Raw genomic sequence first — 22,435 nt, 5'->3', positions numbered from 1 at the left:
TCATCTTCTGCCTGGACCTAGTTTGCCTTCAATCTTTTATTGGAGGATTAAGTGAAGGATGCCGTATTTTCACTAGTGTTGCATCACATGCTTTGGTCATACAGCAGAACAAATTATGGTGGCCCATGCCAACAGGCCAAGAAATTTTACACTTCCTAAAGGTATCGGTGCCGATAGAACCTTCAAATAAGGTTCTATCCAAATAAGAAGCCTCCAAAGAAACTGGGTGAGGGTCAAACGCACCTCAATGACAAGAATGCAGATGTTACACACATTAACCAAATGCGCTTGCCTGTACTGGAATTCACACACATATTACACATATCCGCCCCCTCACATTGTTTTGGTGAATCCACAAAAACCAAACATACCTTCCCTCCAATCTAATGCATTCTTCTCTAGCATGGTATTTTGGCAACAAGATTTATCATGTTCTCCAGTAGAAGCTTGTGGTAGCATGTTTACAGAAGGAAAGAGGTTTGGTAGTAGCTTTGGTTATGAATCCTTTCTTATTGCCCCATGTTGCTCAATCGTCAGCAATTCCCCAGCACTTGGTTGACTCCCCCCTCCCCCCCAATTCCACCTGAAGAAGTGAAGATAAGGTCTGAGTTCCTCTGCCTGAAATCTACTTTCCAAAGCCCTTGTTGATATCAGCACCTTGGACAAAGTTTTTTTTTTCATGATTTCTTGCAGCTCCTCTATTGTGTATTTCAGATTGATAGATTGGAGAGAGATGCATGGCCATCATTACTTAGCAGTCTAGGGAAAATTCTGTAAAAAAAAACATTAATATACTAATAACAATAATTGGAAAAAATATATAAGTTCTATCACTTCTACATCAGCATCATCTGGGGAAACATTTAAGAGGTACTCTAAAATACTCTAAAAAGTCTAAAATAGCCCGATGAAGATCCAGTTACGTTGAGATGAAGAGTTAAACATTGGGGGAAATGGAACAACTGAATTGTATTCAAACAGAACAGAACACATTCTATGCTGAAATAGTTTGGTGTTTGTCCTCTTTGTTATTTAATCACACACATCCTTCCTCGCTGCTGATTGTTGTGGCACTCTCAGACTTAAGGGAACCCAGTTAGGCTGCGCTGCTAAAGAGCTGCAGAGATATAACGCATGGCTGGCTGAGGAATTCTGAAAGTTGAAGCACTCAAGTTGTCAAAAGTTGGACACTCCTAATGAAATGGCTCACAAGCTGATAAGAATCCAGGAATCTGTTTTGTAAACAGTTACCTGCAAGTCCTCTGTTATTGGTGAAAATAATTGCTTCCTTGTCGTTGGAAGTAAACTAACATCTGTGTTAAGATACTAGAGCAGTGATGGGGAACCTTTTTCTCCTCGGATGCTTGCTCACATGCCAACTCCCATAATTTAATGCCCCCCATGCTGTGCCCCCTGCGCATGTGCACGTGACACCCCCACTCACTGCCCTGTGCATGCGCACATGGCTTTCTTGGAGCCTGGGGAGGGCAAAAACGGCCAAACCACCCCCTGGAGGCCCTCTGGAGGCCGGAAATGGTGTGTTTTCTGACTTCTGGTGGGCCCGGTACGTCCGTTTTTCCCCCTACCAAGGCTCCTAGAAAGCCTGGGGAGGGCGAAAAACAGCCCAACACGCAAACCGGAAGTCTGTTCCCAAACTTCTGGTTTGCGCATTGGGACGTTCTTCACCCTCCTGAGGCTTCTCCGAAGGCAAAAAACAGCCAAAAATCAAGGGCGAAAATCAGCTGGCAAGAGTGCGCATGCATGCTGGAGCTGACAAGGCAACGTCTCACGTGCTCTCAGAAATGGCTCCGCATGCCACCTGTGGCACGTGTGCCATAGGTTTGCCCTTACAGTACTAGAGAGATAAGGTAGTTGGTTTGAAATGAGAAACAGTTCCACTGCTGAAATCCTTGTCACCCCCATTCCCATTCTTTTAGTTTCTTCCTCAAGAGGCTGAGAATTGGGCTTGGGGAAAGAATTAAGTTTTAGGCAGAGGCCAAGAGACTGACAAGGGCAGGTCTACCTCCAGAAACAGACCCAGATTGTTGGGGGTCAATACACCGACTCTGTAAACCACTTAAGAGAAGGTTGCAATAGAAGTGTGAAGAGGTGTGTATGTTTAAGTGCTATGGCTATTGCTACACCTGGTGCAGAATGCAGCATTGTGCATAATTCTGAGGGCCCCGAGGGTGACACATATAAACCCCACTGTTGCATGAATTGCACTGGTTATGAGTTTGTTTCCAGGTCCAGTTCAAGGGGTGTTGGTTGGTTTGTTGGCTGGTTGCTTGGCTATTTATTTATTTACTTACTTACTTACTCATGCATTCATTCATTCAATTCAATTCCTATAGCTGCCCAACTCAATCAAGTGACAGGCAGCTTACACAAGGTTTATTACTTTGAAAGCCCTACATGGCCTGGGTTCAGGGTATCTGAGGAGACATCTCACCCCAATGGGACTCACTGACCCCCACTCACTCTGGTGGAAAGAGCCTCCTAAGGACCCCATTTGCTGAGGAAGTCCAATAGGCAGATTCAAGGAGAAGAGCCTTTTCCATAGAGGCGCATGTGCACCCGCCAGCTGGTCTTCGGGTTTCCGGCACTCCGGCACGCGCACAGGCACACATATTCCAGTTTGGGTGCTCGGTGGCGAAAAGGTTCTCCATCCCTGGCTTAGCCTTAGCATAAGGAGATGGCGTTCGTGGTGGGGGTGACAAGATTTATGACTCAATGTAGTGTATGATCCTAGAAATTAAATTAAGACAATGTTTCAGTAATGTTGAATCTATTGCAAGGATCCAGCCCGCACCTGGTCTTAGAGGAATGAGATCAGATTGATGTCTGTTCTTTCGTGTGAATGCACTGACACCTCTGACAGAAGACAATATTTCCCTTTTAATGCGGTTTCATGTGCCAAACCCAGCAAATCCAGAACCATCGCTGTTCGCTCTCCTTTGCTGAGAACAATTAATATTATAAAGCCATCGCAGTAAACCAATCCCGAGGGCTGTTTCTCCCCCACCCTGCAGGTGGATGGGTAGCAATTGGCTGCAGATAGAATAGCCTCCCCCCACCCCCTTTGATGTGGTCGGCTTCGGCTTCCTCAACAATTAAGCCCCGCTAGTCTCAGCTGGGAGAAATCTGATACCAGACGATTGTGCTTCGTGAAATTTGACAGTTACAAATCACAAAGCCGTAAAACTGGAGCACTTCCCTAAGATAAGAGCAAACCGCATTTCTCTTGGAATTGACGAAGTGGCTGGCCTGGAAGATTTAAGGGGGGGAAACAAAAAGTCCCAGGTAAAAAACAGATCCTGTTTCTCAATCCGCAGTTTTTCCTTTGATGAATTCGAGCAGCAGTATTTATCTCCACCCTCTCCCCCTTCTTTATATGGGGTGTACCCACCTCCACAAGCACCACCATAAAGTGATGCTTTATGTGGCCTTCTCCCACGTCTTTCGAAAACTAAAACATAGCAGGTACGTTGAAGGACTGTATGTCATTTATTGGTAAGTTTTGTTGATGAGATTTCGACGGGTGAATCTTATGAATTTCGCCTAGTGTTAATGTTATAAAGACCGTATCCAGTCTGCTACAGGTAGTTCTTCACCATTTGTTTAGTGACAGTTTGAAGTTACAATGGCACCGGGGAAAAAGTGATTCATGACCATTTTTTCCACATTTACGACCACTGTGATGACATCCCCAGGGTCACGTGATCAAAATTTGGACCCTTGGCAACTGGCTCCTATTTATGACGGCTGCAGTGTTCTGGGGTCACGTGATCCCCAAGCAAAGTCAACAGGGGAAGCCAGATTCACTTAACAACCATGTTATGCTTAACAACTGCAGGGATTTACTTAACAACTATATGGGACAGAATTCACAACTGTCCCACTTAGCAACAGAAATTTTGGGCTGAATTGTCATCGTAATTTGAGGACTACCTGTAGAGAAAGGGGGCAGTGCTCACCTCCATTTCAAGGGCCAATGAGCCAGCACTGTCTGAGGACAATTTCCATGGTCATGTGGCCAAGCATAGCTATACGCCAAAGGTGCACAGAACGCTGTCAACTTCCACCAAAGTGGTACCTATTTATCTACTTGCATTTGCATGCTTTCGAACTGCTAAGTGGGCAGGAGTTGGAGCTCAATTGTGGTCGTAAGTCGAGGACTACCTGTACAGGAAACATCCTCGGCATATGGCTCTGTGATCTCTAATTGTATACCTCCAGCAATCAAAAAGTGGGGCAGCAGCTACTTTGTATGGAATGGTCCCGGGTTCAATTCCAGACAGAAGTGATAGGTTTCCTCTGCCTGAATTGCATGCCTGCCAAAGTCTATGGAAATTCTCAGTCATCCAGGTCATGGTTGTCCCAAAGGTGCTTTTCAAAAGGCAACTTGACTCTGTTGGGTTTTTTCGTTGAAAGCGTTTCACTTCTCATCCAAAAGCTTCTTCAGAACTTTGAAAACTCTAAACTTATCTCTTTCAGAACTGATGAAGCTTCTTGGGTGAGAAGTGAAACGTTTTCAAGGGAAAAAACCCAACCAAGTTTGGGACATGCACGTCAAAGCCAAACTTCCATGGAAGTTTCATTTACCTTCTCTATTCCATTCCAGATGCCTGGACTGGTCTTCCAAGAACTGCATTATATTGGACACCACCCTGAGCCCCACTCTGGGGGAAATAGGCGGTTAAGAAATATAACATATAAATGGATAAATAAAATATAAATAAATGTTGAAGGCCCAAGTTGGCTTTCAGAAATCAGGAGGGTTTTTTTTTTAACAGGCCATTCATAACCTTAGATCAGTTCAGTCTTTTTTATGAAAAACTCAGCCACTGCCTTAGTGGGATAATCAAACCAGACCCTCAGGTTAAATTATGCATCTATTCAGTCACTTTCCTTTCCTTCCCAAAATGTCCTTGCTGCCAAATTCGCTGGTGAGTTACTTATCCCAAGCTTCAAGTTTATGATGTGTTGTAAGAAATGGGCCATTGGCTAGTTCTCTTCATGGTATAATTTGTACATGCTGCCAACGGTAGTTAGAATTTTTCAAGGCGATAACCTCTGGAGATCATCAGACTGACCACACTTAATTGAAAGGAATCCTTCAGGATCCCAGAGGAGAGTCAGCCTCCCCACATTGTCATGCTCGATTTCACATGACCTCTTAAAGCTCCAAAGACTTTATTTAACTGCTCCACCATTTGATCTTAAATTCAATGTTTGCCACATGACAATGTGAAATATATTGAGAACAGTCATACCGGAATCTTAAGGAAGTCTGCTTAAAATTAAACCCTAGTAAGTTCCATAAAAATGATTGCATTCCTCTAGAGAGTGATCTGGGAATAAGTCTTAATGAGCTCAATAGGCTATTTCTGAACAAACATGTCTGTAATTGTACTCGTCTCCTTAATAAGCCAGCTTCAAATTGCAGTGATAGAGAAAGGGATTTGACAACTTTAAAAAAAAACACACAAAAAAGGCGAAAATAGCTAGCAGTGTGATATTTATCATCAGACATGGTTACACTGCTCTGGAAGCAGCCATTATCCCAGGATGTGGGAGGAAGAAAAAGAAAATTAGGAGTGGTTTTCACTTTGGATTTCAGGACCAACGAAACTGCAAAAAATTTCCTAAACCACTTGTTTTTGCTGCTGAAGTTAGATTCAAATTGATATAGGTGGTCCTCAACTTGCAACCATTCATTTTGGTGGCCGTTTCAAACTTACAACGGCACTGAAAAAAGTGATGTAATCTGTTTTCACACTTAGGACCACTGCAGCATTCCCATGGTCACATGATCAAAATTCAGACATGTAGCAACTGGCATGTATATATGACAGCTGCACTGTCCCAGGGTCATGTGATCGCCATTGGTTACCTTCCCAGCCAGTGTCCGACAAACAAAGCCAATCAGGGAAGATGGATTCACTTAACAACCCTGTGATTTACTTAACTGCAATGACTCGCTTAACAACTGTGGCAAAAAGAATAAAACCAATCCAACGACATGAAACAATAGCATAATACATATGAAAAAATATCACGTTACTGAGATTCATAATAATCCAAAGATTCACACACATTGGCTGCATTCACATAACCCAATTCCAAAATTAACCCATGTTCTTAATTTATGTAGTGTATCTAACCATAAACAAAATGGGATGTGTTAGCACAATCAAGCTAAAAAAACAACAAACCCTACCTCTAACCATAGTTAAAACTAATAAAGCATCTTGTGTGAATGTGCTCTTCCACTTGATTCGGTTAAGCATATCACATAATTGCAACCTCTCTTCTGTACTTTTGAAAGAGGAGTGGAAGCCATGGTTCAAAATGGTCTTTTTACTGTATTGATATATATTGATATCTGGGTGGTGAACAAATATATATACCACCCAGAGTTCCTTCCGATATATGGGCAGCCACGTAAGTTTGTTTAATAAATAAAAATAATTAAAACTAGCAGGCTAGCAAACTGCAGTCACACAACTGCAACAACATGCCTTGCTCCTTGAACAAAGTGCAATATGCTACACATGGACCTCATTTCATTGCAACTTAGAAGTAGAAATGTCTAATCGAAATGGTACTCAGGAGCAACAAAATGTCCAAAAATATCCCCTGGAAATCTGGTGGACCTTCTGGTTCTACTTGAATTTATAATTTGGAGATTTGGGTTTAATAATTGCTTGACAAAAAAAAAATAGGAAACTTTCTAGTAAAAAGCAAAGCATTTCCTTCCAGGTTGATCTTTATTCATATAAGTGAATTCCTCACCTGTGTAGTCACTTCTAGCATATTAAACAAGTTGGGAGGTTGCAGATCACTGCTTTGTTTGGAAGTATACCCAAGTCCTAACAACAACAACAACAACAACAACAACACACACACACACACACACACACACACACAAAGTAGACAGAGATATAAGAAACATCTAGGTTGTGTGTCTGAGGAGTCCATCTATGAGTATGGAATGACAGGGAGTAACTTCATCAGTTTGCCTTGTAGTAAGAGAGTATTTTCTAATAGACTCATGCTCCCACTGAATCATTTTGGATGCGTAACACCCCCACCCACCCAAAAATATGTTTTCTACATGCCAGGGGGTGTTCTCATCTTCCTTTGATCAAATATCCTTGATTGCATACAATTAACTGTCAAAATGTCAACTATCAAAAACAATTCATGCAAACCAGCTAACCGTCTATCTTCTTCCGAATGAATCACCTGTGAATTCTCTAATTCTCTCCCCCTCCCAAATAAAATCGTAAGATTGCCAAATATTTAATGTCAATCGAAATGCCAATTCAAATATTTGGCCAGGTATTTCCACAAATATTTGACTGGGTAGGTAGGCCGCTTCGTAAGACTCTTCTGGGATCACAATACTGTGACGGGAGAATTTCAAACAATGTGGCCCATCTCTTTTCCAAAGCAAGCACACAGAGGCTTAACAACACAGCTTAAAATGTCCACCATTACCATCCACACGGAACAAGAAGTAAATCACAGAGAGTGAGGCAGTTCTCAAGCAAGATTGGTTTCGGTGATAGAAGCTGATGCAGGCCAGAAGGTACGATACAAACCACAAGCAAATTAAAAATGCCTCACAAGGATTCAAATTATTCATGTGGACAACGCACAGAGCCCCTTTCCAAGGAAATGGGCGGTTAAGAAATATGAAATATAAATAAATAAATTTGCCTTTGTCTCTTTCTCCCTGGAAATGCCGAGAATCAAACTATAAGCAATATCACAAAGTAAATAAGTACGTTGCTCTTCAAATGCAAACCTTATCTTTGCCCTGAACTCACCAGCTAGTCTTCAACTAGTCCCCATCTCTTAGCATCGCCCCACTTGTCCACATGAGTTACAGAAGTGAAAATACAGATGGGTTTGCGATGGCACTAGCAATCTATGAGGATTGTACACCACCCAGAGTTGCCTTTTGTTAATTAGACAGTTGTAAAATGATAAATATATATATATATATATATATATATATATATATATATATATATATATATATATTTACAAAGGATAGTACACATTCATAATCATATCGCACTATAATGGTTCCAAGAGATACGCGAGAAACAATTTCCTACATTAGATGGAATGAGAAAGGCACAATCAGCCTAAAGGCAAATCATGGGATAAAGGAAATTAAGAATGATTTACCTAGGGGGTTTCTGAACTAGTACCTATTTTTCCCCCAAACTGGGCTTGGAGTACCCTCCTCCAACTTGGCTGAGGAGGAAGAATGGCCAGTTGGGTGTGGTCCTACACACCCTCAGTTCCTTACCTCTAAAATGGGAATAGTAAAAGAAATGGCCTAGATAGTGAAACGTGTTAAAAACATAATACAATAAAGCAGTTGTTCTCAATCTTTTCTTCACCATGGACCCCCTTTCAAATACCTTTTGTGGCCATGGACCATGGCTACGGACCACCAAGACTTAAGTCATAACATTTCTTCAAGCCTTCGCGGGGGCCCAGTGACAACTCCCTCCCCCACCCAGGGGTCCGTGGACCACAAATTGAGAACCACTATAATAAAGAAGAATGTGTTTAACTTACCACTTGGGCTAAACTACCAAAATCTCATATGGTCCTCAACAAGGTAGTGCCTAAATCATCCCAAGCATCAAATCCATGTGAAGTCAAGGAGGTTGCAGCTTTCTTTCATCGGCTACTGGAAGACTCTTGAATCAGCTGCAGGCAAATAAAAGGAAGGAAAGGGGGAAGAAAAAAACACGCGAATGAAGGTTCCATTTCCAATTCATTCTGCTCTCTGACTGGGGAGGTCAAAGCAGTTCTCCCAAAATATTGTTTTTCCCCTCGTCTTCTTCTTCCGCCTCCTTCCTACCGATGGCAGTTCAGCAGATGTCGTGAAAAGACCAACAAGCTCTTGAGAACTAGGCATTTGCTGTGGATGTACCGGTCCCGGATCGGTACAAAAAAAAGGTTATAAAAGAGCCATTTGATTTCATTTCTCTCTTTTTTTTTGAAGTGAAAATATTTCCTTTTAGATTCTCCCTTTCCAAGCACAGGTACTCCCATCTTCGTCCCCAGGAGCAGAGTGGGAAGGAAAAATAAATGTAATAAATCCAGCACGAACTGTTTGTACTGTACGAATTGCAGAACTTAGCACATACTCCTAGCTGTAACATAATGAGACCGCTTCAACTGTGTCCTTATCCTTCCTTGCCAATCTGTGATGCAAGAAGCTGCTTTGAATCCAGTTTCATAACAGGTTCTCAATTCCACACCTACTCACACAGGAAAACCTTTTCTCTTCCCATTCAATCCAAGAACAGTATTCCCTTTAACGATTAGTGCAATAATCCTCGCCTCTTGTGGCCCAATACATATACTGCATCCATATATTTTAATAATGTAATAATTTGACTCAAACGTTATAGAGGCACTAGATCAGTGTTTTTCAACCTTTTTTGTGCAAAGGGCACACTTTTTTCATGAAAAAAATCACGAGGCACACCACCATTAGAAAATGTTAAAAAAAATTAACTCTGTGCCTATATTGACTATATATAAAGTGTTTTTCCCACGGCACACCTTACACTATGTCACGGCACACTAGTGTGCCGCGGCACAGTGGTTGAAAAACACTGCACTAGATCATATTGAGTTAAACGGAAGCAACAAAAAAATCTCGCACAGATCCTACAGAAATCTCTCCTGTTAGAGTGGGAGGGAGGGAGGAAAGGAGGGAGGGAGGAAAGGAGGGATGGAGGGAGGGAGGGAGGGAGGGAGGGAGGGAGGGAGGGAGGGAGGGAGGGAGGTTACCTATTTGGTCTACTTGAAAACTTGCAGAACTGTAAAACAGAAACTACATAAACTCACAACTTGTCAAGCATAATAATTCTTATTTTCTTAACTACTATACTTCCAAATGGATGTAGATGATGAGGGAACTTGTATCTAACAGATCTGGAAGGCAGGAGATTCCCAAAGTCCAAAGTATCGTGAATATCCATTCAGATTTCTTTCATTTGCCAGATGATCTAAATTCTGGATTTATTTATTTTTTCCCTTTCATACACTGTAATTCCCAGAATACTAATAAGTCTTCTAATTCCTTGTCTAATCCTAATAAGGCTCAAGGAAAAACAAAAGCTTGATGATGGAGTTTTAGAGCCAAATCTCCCAGAGGTAATTTGGCCCATGGTGGACTTCAGAAAAGCAAGGTGTGAAGAGTGCAGAAAAGAGTAATAGAGATTATTAGGGGATTGGAAGCTAAAACATATGAAGAATAGTTGCAGGAATTGGATATGTCAACTGTCTAGTTTAATGAAAAGAAGGACTAGGGGAGACATGACAGCAGTGTTCCAATATCTAAGGGGCTGCCACAAAGAAGAGGAGTCAACCTATTCTCCAGGGCACCTGAAGGCAGGAAAAGAAGCAACAGATGAAAACTAATCAAGGAGAGAACCTAGAACGAAGGAAAAATTTCCTGAGAGTGAAAACAATTAACCAGTGGAATGACTTGTCTCCAGAAGTTGTGGGTGCTCCAACACTGGAGGTTTTAAAGAAAAGACTGGATAGCCATTTGTCTGAAATGGTAGAGAGTTTCCTACCTGAGCAGGGGGTTGGACTAGAAGAACTCCAAGGTCCCTTTTAACTCTGTTATTCTGTTATTCAGCAATGAGATTGATATCACCATCCTGAGACCCTCTGCCTGATCAAGGCCAAGGAAAGTTACTCACGTACAACATCAAATGGATCAAATAATGGAAAACCAGAAAGCCTGCTTTCAGTCATTCAGTGGAGACTAGCCAGACAACAAGTGCATGTAGCCATATATGTATTCCAACCACACACAAAAAAATCTCTCGTCTCCAATCCTTTTAACTAGAGACAACACTGACCAAATCTGAGACACAGTGAAGGTAAAAGTGTGTTCTGCCAATGGACTGCAGCCCTAGTCCTTTGCATCAGTAGGCACACATAAAGGTAGGAACACATTACCTAGCAAAGGAAGATAAAAATAGCAAAGCATACAATCAATCAACCACCTGGTTCAAAATACTCACATACAGCAATGGTTCCAAGCTTTCAATCTTGGTTTTCCTGAGCAATCCATTGATTATGCCAACCAACATGGCCCAACAATGGGGTATGGACTCTCCTGGTTATCTTCTTCTTTGGAAAACAGGAATGTTTATATTGTTATCCATTTCTTTGCGCCTCCAAGGAGCAGGCTGAAATATTCTATCCTAGAGTAGTCCTGACTTCCAAAGTTGATTGATAGAAAGGGAGGGCGGGAGGGTGGGGGAGAGGGAGAGGGAGAGAGGAAGAGAGAGAAAGGGAGAGGGAGAGGGAGAGGGAGAGGGAGAGGGAGAGAGAGAGAGAGAGAGAGAGAGAGAGAGAGAGAGAGAGAGAGAGAGAGAGAGAGAGAGAGAGAGAGAGAGAGAGAGAGAGAGAGAGAGAGAGAGAGAGAGAGGGAGATCAAAGAAGGCAGGGAAAGAATTTAAAAGGTCTCAGAAAGAAGAGGGCAAGATAAATAAGGTGTGACATACAGCACTTTCATTTTTATTCCTTTTTGGAAAGTTTCGTTCTTAGGTGACAAAAAAAACAACAACTAGAAAACTTGCCTGCCAGATGAGACCGGTCTCCCGTACTATTCATAGCAAGCAAGAAACTCAGCTCTCTGAGTCTTGAAATCATTCACTAAGTATAGAGGGAAATGTCAATTCCCAGCAAGAGACCTCGCCTCCTATTAGCATACAAAGGTGGCCACGTGCCCCTCGGATTGCCAAAAGCACATCCCCTGACTCATCCCAGCCATACGGAGAACGGACGGCTTCCACTCTGCCCAAACCCTGTTGTGTGTTGCAAATGGGACAGAGTGGGGGTATCCTGCTCGCTTTGATGGCTATTCCAACCCAAGCTTAACTCTGCTCAGCACTGCAAGGAGGTGGCCAAGTCTGAGCTTTGAGTCAGCCTTCAATTATACACCGAAGGAAATTAGTCAGCGGCACGCAGCACATGTTTTGCAATGAGTAGCTGTTCAGGCTCTCATGCAATGTTGCTTCTGACAAATGCAAGATCCTGGCAGTGCCAAAAGCCCAGGAAAATTCCACAGACCAAAAGGAAAAAAAAAAAGGGAAGAAAAGAAATGAAAGACAGCAGGGGAAGCGAAGACGAAAAGAGGAAAAAACAAAGTGGCTGATTTGTAAAAGTATCGTGCCTGAAACCATGTTCAACTCGATCTCATTCTACAGCCTGCCCATATTTGTTTATTCGTTCAATTTATAGAGCTGCCCGTCTCTCCTATGTGATCCTGGGTAGCTCACGATAATGAAAAACAACGGAAAGAATAAAAAATATATATAAATAAAAGCAACGAACGCAAAAGCAACAAAACATACAAAAACCCGCAAAACATAATAACCACAGCAGGTAAATACGATCAATACATCCACTTCACTGTGATCTGACTTGAAACACGACACAAGGTTAGGCACGGCAGAGAACAGAAAGACAAGAATCTTCTCTCTTACATGCACACACAAAAAAACAAGATCCTTTCTTGTGCGTGCTGGGAAAAATAATTGGACCGAGTACAATCAGCTACTGATGGCATGGTGGTAAAATTAGCTCCTTTCAGGATTTGTTAAGATACAGAATGAAAGTTCTTCAGCTTTTCCTGAACCATCACACATGCCTTGGATTAGAAAAAAAAAAACCTATCAACCAGATAACAGAAGAAACAGCAACAACAGACTCAGCATGCTCCTTTGGAAATAAAGCTAGTTCTCCTTCTTAGATTGCTTCATGAAGGATAAAAATCACCACAAAACTTTGGATTGTGAATGCAAACAACTTCTAATACGGATATGGGACTCCAGGAGAGAGAGATCTACGTCCATGAAAAGTTGGCTGGATCTGACTCCAAGGTCTCCTCTTGTGCAAATAAGGAGTGGCAGATTGAATATTATCAATGTATTCATGTAAGCTCACGCATTTCAGCCAATTCTTGACTTAGCCCATTTTTCTAGGTAACGGCACAAAAATATAGAAAACTCTTTACTGCCATCTAATGATTGGCTGTTTACAGTCCAGATGTAGTAGCCCTAAACATAGTCAGTGCATGCAATTCCATGGTTTATAATTCATGGGCGATAAGTTTACTATAAGCCATTACATGAGAGACAGACAGACAGACAGAGAGGAGAGAGAGAAGTGTAGTTGAGTTACCAGAATTGGACCAGCACCTTACTCAACCATGGAGCTCAGTGGATGACTGTGGTCCAGTCCCTCCCTCTTAGTGGAGTCTTCTTCACAAAACGGATGCAATGGCAATGAAATAATGGGAGGCTGATCCCATGTAAGGCATATTATATCACCAAAGGAAAACAAGACATCAATCTGAAAGCAAGCAATAAATAAATTGGTTCTACCATTTGGTTCTGCATTTTCTGTGTTTTGTTTTTGTTAAACACTAATCAAGAATGGGAGAAACTGAAATAGTGAAATAATTCTTGGCGTTAAAGATTAAACATTCTCGTAGCCTCTTCTCTAAGTGAGAGATAACTCTGATTCGACACAGGGCTGTTACCAAACAATACTACTTGTCAACACCTGTATCTCAATTCCTGTAAGAAACTTCCCGAAAGCCTTAGCCACAATTTGTTCACTTTTAACTGAATCAAAAATTCAGAATAACAATCAGATCTTTATGCATCTGCACATTTATACGTGTGTGTGCATCTACACACACACATACACACACACACACACACACACACACACACACACACACTGTTCTGTCCCAAGCCTCTACAATATATACGGATGCAGACTTGGCTGTCTGCCACAACTAAGGAGGGAGATAAGCAACCCCTTGGCTGGGAGCCCAGAAAGCTATCTCTATGAAACAAGGCTTGTACTCACGAAATTCTCCCAATCTTTCTCTACGACTGGATTTCCTGCAAAATTCCCCTCCCGTCGCCCCACCTATAAGCTCTCTGGGAGGGGCCAATCAGTAGCCACCTGTTCCTATTTCCTTCTGTGGCCCTTTTTCCAAAGCTGCTCCCTCCTCCTTGCAGCCCTATGCATATGTACATCAGGGACAGCCTCCATCAGTTCTTCCTCACTGCTCCCTGACTCAGACGCCACCTGGTGGCCAACAGGCCTCTCTAGTCCCTGCTCTGACTCCGAACACCCCCCAGAGTCTTCCTCAGCCTCCAGGACAGTCCCATAGTGTTCATCGCTGTCAGATTCCACCAACAGCTCAGCCGGCTGCTGTTGGGCCACAACACACGCGCGCGCGCGCGCACACACACACACACACACACACACACAAAATAACTCAAGGGTCCCCAACCCCCAGGCTGTGAGCCATTCAAAACGCGGCCATGGAAGCAATGGCTGAGCATGTGCACATGCGCATTTCCCCTTGGTGCAACCTACGCACATGTGCTCACACTTGCCCACCGCTCGTGCAGAACCATTCCCTCTCCTCCCCCGGATGGTCTACGAAGTCAGAAAGGTTGAGGAACTCTGACATAACAAACATAACCAAATCAGTTAAAAGGCCTAGAAGCTGAATTCTTAGATTACTCAAAGCTTAGTTTAACCTTAATTTCGCAAGCAAAGGTTCTGGCATCTATCTAGCCATCATTATCCCAACACTCCAAAACCATTTAAAGCAGCTCCTTTTAATGAACAGCAACAAAAGAGGAAAACAAGGAAACTGTTACAGGCATTTCACAGCCCAGTCTGACCTAACTAAATGCAGAATTTAAAACATGGATATAAGTTCTCAACCAGCCCACAAACAAACTGTGGTAGCAGGAACCAAATAAAAAAAATACATCAGAAACCAGCATTTCTCATAATGTCACATTCGATTGACTTTCCTTGACACATGAGAAGAGAAAAAGAGAGAGAGGAAACCATACCTAAGCAATGCTTCAAGAACTCTCTTTGGAAAAGCGCCAAATACTGGGGAAAAGTCTGAACAGTTTGTAGGTCTCAAAGCATTAGGTATCACTACCAATCTATTTTTTTTTAAAAAAACAGTCCTCTGAACATAGATGAAAGTTAGATGACATTATTGTACTTGATTCAGAAAGCGGGGGGAGCAAAAGAGCACCAAAAAAGGCTGCCCATCTCCAGCCCATAACCCATAAAACTGGAATGTACAAAGGGGTCAAACATTCGCACTGTATCTGTATTAGTCAGCTGAAGTCCAGGCCAACCTCACTGAGTAAGAGCACGGGGTAGCATTACAAATAGCTGTTTCACTCACACCTGCTGCAAAGATAAATTCTCAATTTGCCTAACTGGCACTGAACTAATAGATGTTACTGTAGTAGATGAGAAACCAGAGTTTTTTTCAGTATTACAAATCTTTTTTAGCACTCTACAAATGCTGTTTTCCCAGGATTCCCCCTTAAGCATGTTGAAGCAGAAACATCCCTTCTCCATTTTTTCAAGTATGTCCAGTACACAGAGGGGGAAAAAGTTAGAACTGAGCAGGCAGAGAAGTAGGCTGGCTGTAAGAAAATAGTGGTTGAAATGGGCAGAATGTACGGCCAACAATTCTCCGTCATCTAAGTCAGTGTTTCTCAACCTTGGCAACTTGAAGATGTCCGGACTTCAACTCCCAGAATTCCCCAGCCAGCATTCGCTGGCTGGGGAATTCTGGGAGTTGAAGTCCGGACATCTTCAAGTTGCCAAGGTTGAGAAACACTGATCTAAGTCATGGTTGTCCCAAAGGTAATTTTTTCAAAAGGCAACTGGAGCTTCTTCTTTTTTTCTTGAAGACCTTTCGCTTCTTATCCGAGAAGCTTCTTCAATTCTTCTTCTCCGGTACAGATAAACCTCCAAGTGACCTCAATGAGCCGCAGAGAGAGGACTAACGACCAGATGACTGCAAGGGAAAAAATCCTTTCATTCTCCACCATTCTGTCAGAACTGAAGAAGCTCCTGGGTGAGAAGTGAAATGTTTTCAAGGAAAAACAAAGAAAATCCAGTTGCCTTTTGAACAAGCACCTTTGGGACTATATAGCCAACATATCTGAAATCTGGGCAGTATTGCGTAGGATGCTGGACCACAAAATAACATTTTTTTAAAAAAAAACTGGTATGCTGTGTGAACTTAGACTGCAGTTAATGGTCTTGTGTCTCATTCAAGTCCAGGAATTTGGATTCTTTGATTAAATCATGGTTTAGCTAGCAGGAGGTAAATTTTCTTGCAAACAGAGCCTTGTCCTAAACTCCTGTTTGGTTAGCTATGGCTTGGTGAATATTTAACAACTGCCGAGTTTCACATATCACACTACGCGAAAGCAAACAAACCACGTCATGGCTTAGCATGTGACGTGAAATAGGTGATAAAATGGCTTATGCGAAGAGGAAATTTAGCTCTAAAAAGGCACATATTTTCATAAAAGGATTTTTTAAAATTTGATTTAATGGACAATGAGGACAAAGTAGTAATAGGATAAGATATCCTTTGCTGTCATTTTTTTGCATACACAAAGGAACACATTAAAATGAAATTCCAATCTACGCTCTCGAATGAAAAAATTCCACCCACGAACTGTGTCACCACCCCAAAGATAACAGCAATAATATAATAACAGCCACAGCATCCAAACGTGCCAAGTTATATACGTTCATTTTGAATACATAGCAGGAAAGAAGTGTCTTTGGAGATAATAGCAGATAATAAAGATATCTGAATGATGCCTCACAAAGTCATTTTGGCTTTGAGGGGTCCCTGGAGTGGTTTTCTTGCAGATGTTGCATTCCCCAAACCAGGCTTGAGCTACAAATATCCTCCTTCATTGGTACAATAGTCTCTGTCAATATGCGCTGAAAACATAGAGGAGAAAGGGGCAAACGAGATGTATGGCTCACATTCTCTCCAAAGATCAATACACAGTTTATGTTCCTGGTCCTATTTTACTCCCACAACAATCTTTCAGGTTGATTAAAATGAGAAAAAAAATGACAGAAAATGAATCCACAAAAGCTATCCACCAATACTAGCCCAATTCAATCTAATCAAGTTTTTCTCAGCTTTGCAACTTTCAGATGTATGACTTTTTTTTGGGGGGGGGGGAATTGAAAATTTAAAGCATTACAATACAAGTACCTTTAAAAATAGATACGTACGGATGTATAACTTTCAGCACCCCAAATTCTCTAGCCAATATGGCCACAGCAGAAAACTCTGGAGGTGAAGTCAAACACATTTGAAGTTTGTCCAGGTTTGGAAACTCTGTTTTGACCCTACACAGGGGCATCCTGAATCCACCCACACGTTTAACTGCTCTCTCAAATGCTCAGATTGTAGTTATACAGCTTCAGGAATGTCACAGATTCCACAACTCCTGTTCTAATGAACTACCTCACATTGGCTCCGTTTTTCCAGCTTTTCTAAGATATTCCCAAAAAAAAAGCCCAACATCTCTGAGACAAGCCACCTTTTCCCCATGCACTCCAAAGACAATCTGATGGGCTGCAGGACAAAATATTGTCTTTCAAGGAAATAACAAATATAATAACAGGATGGTTTCAAAAATATAAATCTTTGTCTTGGAACAAGGGGTTCTTTATTTCCACGGCTGTGGAAATGGATTTCTTTGAAATTCGATTGCTGGGACTTACAAGAAACTGTGCCTCACTCAGATGATTCATTCCAAGATGATGGTATTAGGGTCAAGAGGGTTAGAAAATGTACTCATTCAGTAGAAGAAGAAAAACTACATGCTCCATGAAAGTCTTACCAGAAATAAATTCTACCTGGGGGAAAAAAATCTGAATCTGGAATCACTCCATCACTGTAATCCAAATTCAGCTAGAGAAAAAGTCATATCATGTTTCCCATTTCTTGCCCTCTAGCATGGAAGATTTCTTAATTTCTGCTTCCCTTAAGCTTCTTCCTACAGTCACCTGAGGTAGATCCTAAGCAGTTGATGCATTTGAGAAACTGCTTTCAAGAAGAAGAAACAAATAGATCAAGGGATAAGGGTTGCATGTTTATTATCTTCGATTCATAGGGCTTCACAGTTTGTTCAGACGGGCGCTTAGTGGAACTGATCCTCAAAGCTGGCAAAAGAGATTCCGTTTTGATTTCAATGGCAAAGTCATTATAGTGTGTGTGTGTGGGGGGTGGATTTAGGGCAGTTTCTCCACTTGATCTGCTCTGTTTAAACCCTCCCCTTGACACAAGCCATGGTGGCTTGCCTCTGGAGGGCATCAGGTTCAGGGAAAGCTGTTCTATCATCTGGTATATTCCTCCCTTTCTCCCAATAAAACCTTCCATGCTTAGCCTCAAAAGGGGACAGATTTACCTCTTATGTACAAGGAGGCTAGCTGAATACACAACACATGATTTTTGGCAGACTGTTTGTTCAGAGAGACATATTCTTGGATAGATGGAAAAGAAGACTGAACTGTTGGAAGCTGGCACTAGAAATCGTATTTATTTCAACTGGTACGGCCCACAACTCTCAATGGCTTTGTAAGTCTGGGCATTGTCTGCAAAACCAATAGACAAGCTGGCAATTCTAACAGGCAATCTGCCTGGCGCCCTCTCACTGAATTGCTACTAGCCATTGAGGGAAATCTTTAGTCTCTGCAATGACTTCCTAGTCGATGGTTTATTAGCAAGGCCAGATATCCTTGCTAGGAACTCAACATCTTGATAGCATTTCTTAGTGGAGGGGTCATAAACCTGCGGCTCTGGAGCTGCATGTGGCTCTTTCATCCCTTTGCAGCAGCTCCATGTCACCAGTTGGCTCACAATTGATAGGGCTTTCGGTTAGGACAGGTAGAGGAAAAAGGATGCCACACTAGGAGGAGACTCTATGGTGGGGAACCAGACTTCCAGTCGGCTCCATAATTAAACATGGGGCTTCCGGTCAGGACCTTTGTGGCTCTTTGAGTGTTTAAGGTAGGCGACGCCTGTCTTAGTGAATGGTGTTTTGCCTCTTGTTATGGTCCCCATCCCAGGTAACACAGCAAGAGAACTAGAAATTGCCTTAATTTCCCTTCTCTACTCTAAGGTATTAGGAAAGTCAAGAGGTGGCTGGACAGGGCTGCTTGATAAATAGAGAAGGACCAACTGACTGTTAAGAAAAACTGCCCCAGGAGAGTTGGCTAAAGCTATCCTGGGAAGTATTAATAGTCCCACATTTAGGGAATGGCTGAAAGAATTTTCTCATCCAGAAAAAAAATATCATTTATTTGTTCATCATATTTATATGGCCACCCATTCATTTTACTATTTTTACCTCCCTATATTATTATCTTCGTTTGATAGGTTTGGAATAGGGGAAGTATGTCCCTTTATTTATTTAGTATCCCACCTTTATTATTTTTACTATTTTAATAATTTTTGGAAGAAAATGTGGAACGAAACTGGGATGGGGGTTAATGGATATGCCTGCAACGTATTAACCAAATGAAAACCTTCACAAGTACTTGTCATGATCTAGCACAAATTTCATCCTGATTTGTTCAGTTTCTGCAGAGACGTCTCCATATGCAGCATCACTCAAGACACATACACATATACATAAAATCTCCAATCTGTCTGCTTCTTTATTTACTGTTTCTATACTGCAATGTTTCGCAAGACTGTACTGTGTTGCTTGTTTCTGGCTTAGCATTTTATACGAATCCATCCTATTTAATTATTGTGACATTCAGTGTGCTGTACAAATAAAGCCACAAAGTGTATTAAAGTAATAGCCAACTTAGATTTGACTTTTGCAAATTCAGTCGAGTGTTGCTTCTTCATCATCTTTTATCCTTTGAGAACTGTAAAATATAGTAGATTATGCTTTTCTTTAATCCTCTAACAAATATCATTTTAAAATAGGTTAGACTGAGAAATCATGATTAGCTAAGACTCAGGGATTTAAACCCAGATCACCCATATTTAATATTCTAACTATCCCATCTGAACTGACTTAGTGGAAGAACTTGGGCTCATGCAATCCCTAATTTCTAAGAGATTTGAAGACCAATATTCTACTTCCTGCTTGTGCTTGCATTGACTTTTCACTATGGCACTGCTGAAATTCCTATGAAGCTTGCAAGTTCAAAAGCAACAGGCCGGCCCCACCGTGTTTAAAGGACACCCATGCTTAATGCAGAAGCTCTAAATGGGAAACAAGCATGGAGCCTGGGCATGATCCAACTTCCTAAATTTTCGTCACCATTATTCAGTCACGGACTTGTGTCCGACTCTTTGCGACCCCATGGATCACAGCATGCCCAGCCCCATCATCCTCCACTGTCTCCCAGAGTTTGCCCAAATTCATGTTTGTTGTGTTGATGACATTATCTAACCATCTCAACCTCTGTCATCCCCTTTTCTTTTTGCCTTCCATCTTTCCCAACATCCGGGTCTTTTCCAAGGAGTTTTCTCTGTCAGGGTTCCAAGGGATGCCTTAATTAAATCATGAGCCTCGAGCCAAACTTCAAAAGAAATCCAGTTATTTATTAGGAGCAACATGTCAGCAAGTACCCAAGTGAAGCAAACTCTGACCTTATGTAATTTACGGCCCAATAATGACCCTGTTTCCCCCCTTGCCAGAGGGTGTGTCATAAATCATATTCTCCAACCGGGAGCACTTTCATGGGCTGTAGAGATCACTCCCCCTCCGGCTGCTGTGGGTAACCTGGGAGACAGCCTTGAGAAAAATATGCCTGGAATGTGCTTCCGTTTGTGGCTGCCGTGCTGCTTTGTCAGTTTCCCACCCCCCTTGCCTATGGCAACTCGAGAGCAGGGCAGGGATGCTTTGCCAGTTGACACGCTTCTCATTTGGTGACCTTTGAACTTCAGCTTTCGTATCTGTCTTTCAAAAGAACAGCCAGGGTTGGTTTCATTGATTGACAGATTGGACCTCCTTGCAGTCCAAGGGACTGTCAAGAGTCTCTCCAGCACAATTCGAACTTTACTACACTTTTTAAAAACTACACTGTAATTTTGCAATCCTAAATTTAATTACACTGTTTTCTGATTCTGAAGCAATGCTTGCAAATCCACAAGAATTATGTCATGATGAAGAGTGGAGAATAGACTATGGTGAAAACTTCATTTAGTATACCTGTTTTAGTGGGATGAGAGATTTCCATCTGAATAAACCTTCCACCTCAAAGCAACAGACACATTTGTGTTTCTGAACAGACCAGACAATATACTCAGATTTACATTAAATCACACGATGTTAATTTTATTTATGCACTACGATGCAAAACTGCATCAATATCCATTATATGCCAAAGAATGTCAATCTGCAGATGATGTAAAATGCTACGGTGATGGACCATTTGGGAACAATGGATTATTCCTGCCCTCAACTAGTTTGTTAAATCGAAGTTTCACTAGAAACAGTAGAAACACTACATAACGATGCTAGGGTCCCTGGGATGATTACCTCCTCAGGAGTTTAAACGTTCAGTGGATATGGCATTCAATGCTGCCTGGAGCATACAATTTGAATCCAGATGAACAAAAGTTCTTTCTGATGGGAATTACTTGAAGCACTTAATGTAAATGAAACTGAATGGAAACTAATGAAGGAGAGAAGCAACCTAGAATTAAGGAGAAATTTCCTGACAGTGAGAAGAATTAATCACTAGGACAACTTGACTCCAGAAGTTGTGGTACTCAATCATTGGAGGTTTTTAAGAAGAGACTGAACATCCATTTGTCTGAAATGGTATACAGCAAGGGTGCCAAATCGATTTCACTGAGGGTCGCATCAGGGTTTGACCTTGAAGGGCTGGAGTGAGCGTGGCCAGCTTGACATCACTCGTGTCAAGAAGACTTCCAAGGTCCCTTCCGACTGCGATTCTGATTCTGCATGAGGTGTTTATTCAGTTGCTGGAAAGAGCATTCTTAGGTATCTAACGAGATCTTTACGATCTTGATCTATCTCTACTTCCGTAGCTTCTTCATTTCTTTCAAAGCCACTAATCACAGTCTTGATGTTAAGAATTTGACAAGGAGGCTAAAGAAATTGACTTGTGGAGTCAACAAATGCAATAAGACAAAGTAGAAAGCATGTTTCCCAGCATTGATACTAAGCCTTAGAAAAACATTAAGTGATATACGCATTCTTTACATGCAGAAACTAAGATCGCGTATTATTCATCATGTACTGAGTAAATTGCAATTCTCTAGTTTTATATCATATGCCAGGTCATAACCACAGAAGCCACATTACCGCCTAATTGATCTGTGAACACAGAGAAAAAATGTATCTAATACATTTATCCTCTTGGATTACAACAGAACAAAAATATAAACATTTTTCACTCATCCACTGCCCCTCTCAAATTGAAATGGGCCATCTTTTAATATATTGTTCTACTGCCACTTTTCTATGTATAAAGAAGCAACTTTAAGAAAAAA

The 22,435-nt window shown here is 41.7% G+C and overlaps 1 protein-coding gene across 7 annotated transcripts in view; it reads right to left on the bottom strand.

Moving 5' to 3' along the window:
• LOC106540147 (endonuclease domain-containing 1 protein) overlaps nt 1–22,435 on the bottom strand; it is a 125,653-nt gene that overhangs the window by 34,081 nt on the left and 69,137 nt on the right. For 5 of the 7 annotated variants that reach the window (XM_087722689.1, XM_087722688.1, XM_087722686.1 and 2 more), the window contains one exon: nt 8,605–8,739. The gene's annotated coding sequence lies outside the window, so the exon portion shown is untranslated. Of the gene's footprint in view, nt 1–8,604; nt 8,740–11,081; nt 11,276–13,248; nt 13,420–22,435 lie in introns of all 7 variants that reach the window. The other 2 variants (XM_087722694.1, XM_087722693.1) reach the window with 2 other exon arrangements.

The sequence above is a fragment of the Thamnophis sirtalis genome, unplaced genomic scaffold (genome assembly GCF_051295495.1).
Source record: "Thamnophis sirtalis isolate CommonGarterSnake01/CBP01778 unplaced genomic scaffold, rThaSir2_p1.2 scaffold_9, whole genome shotgun sequence".
NCBI classification, from domain to species: Eukaryota; Metazoa; Chordata; class Lepidosauria; order Squamata; family Natricidae; genus Thamnophis; species Thamnophis sirtalis.
Note: the sequence above shows the minus strand (reverse complement) of the source record. Positions and strands in the feature narration are given on the sequence as shown.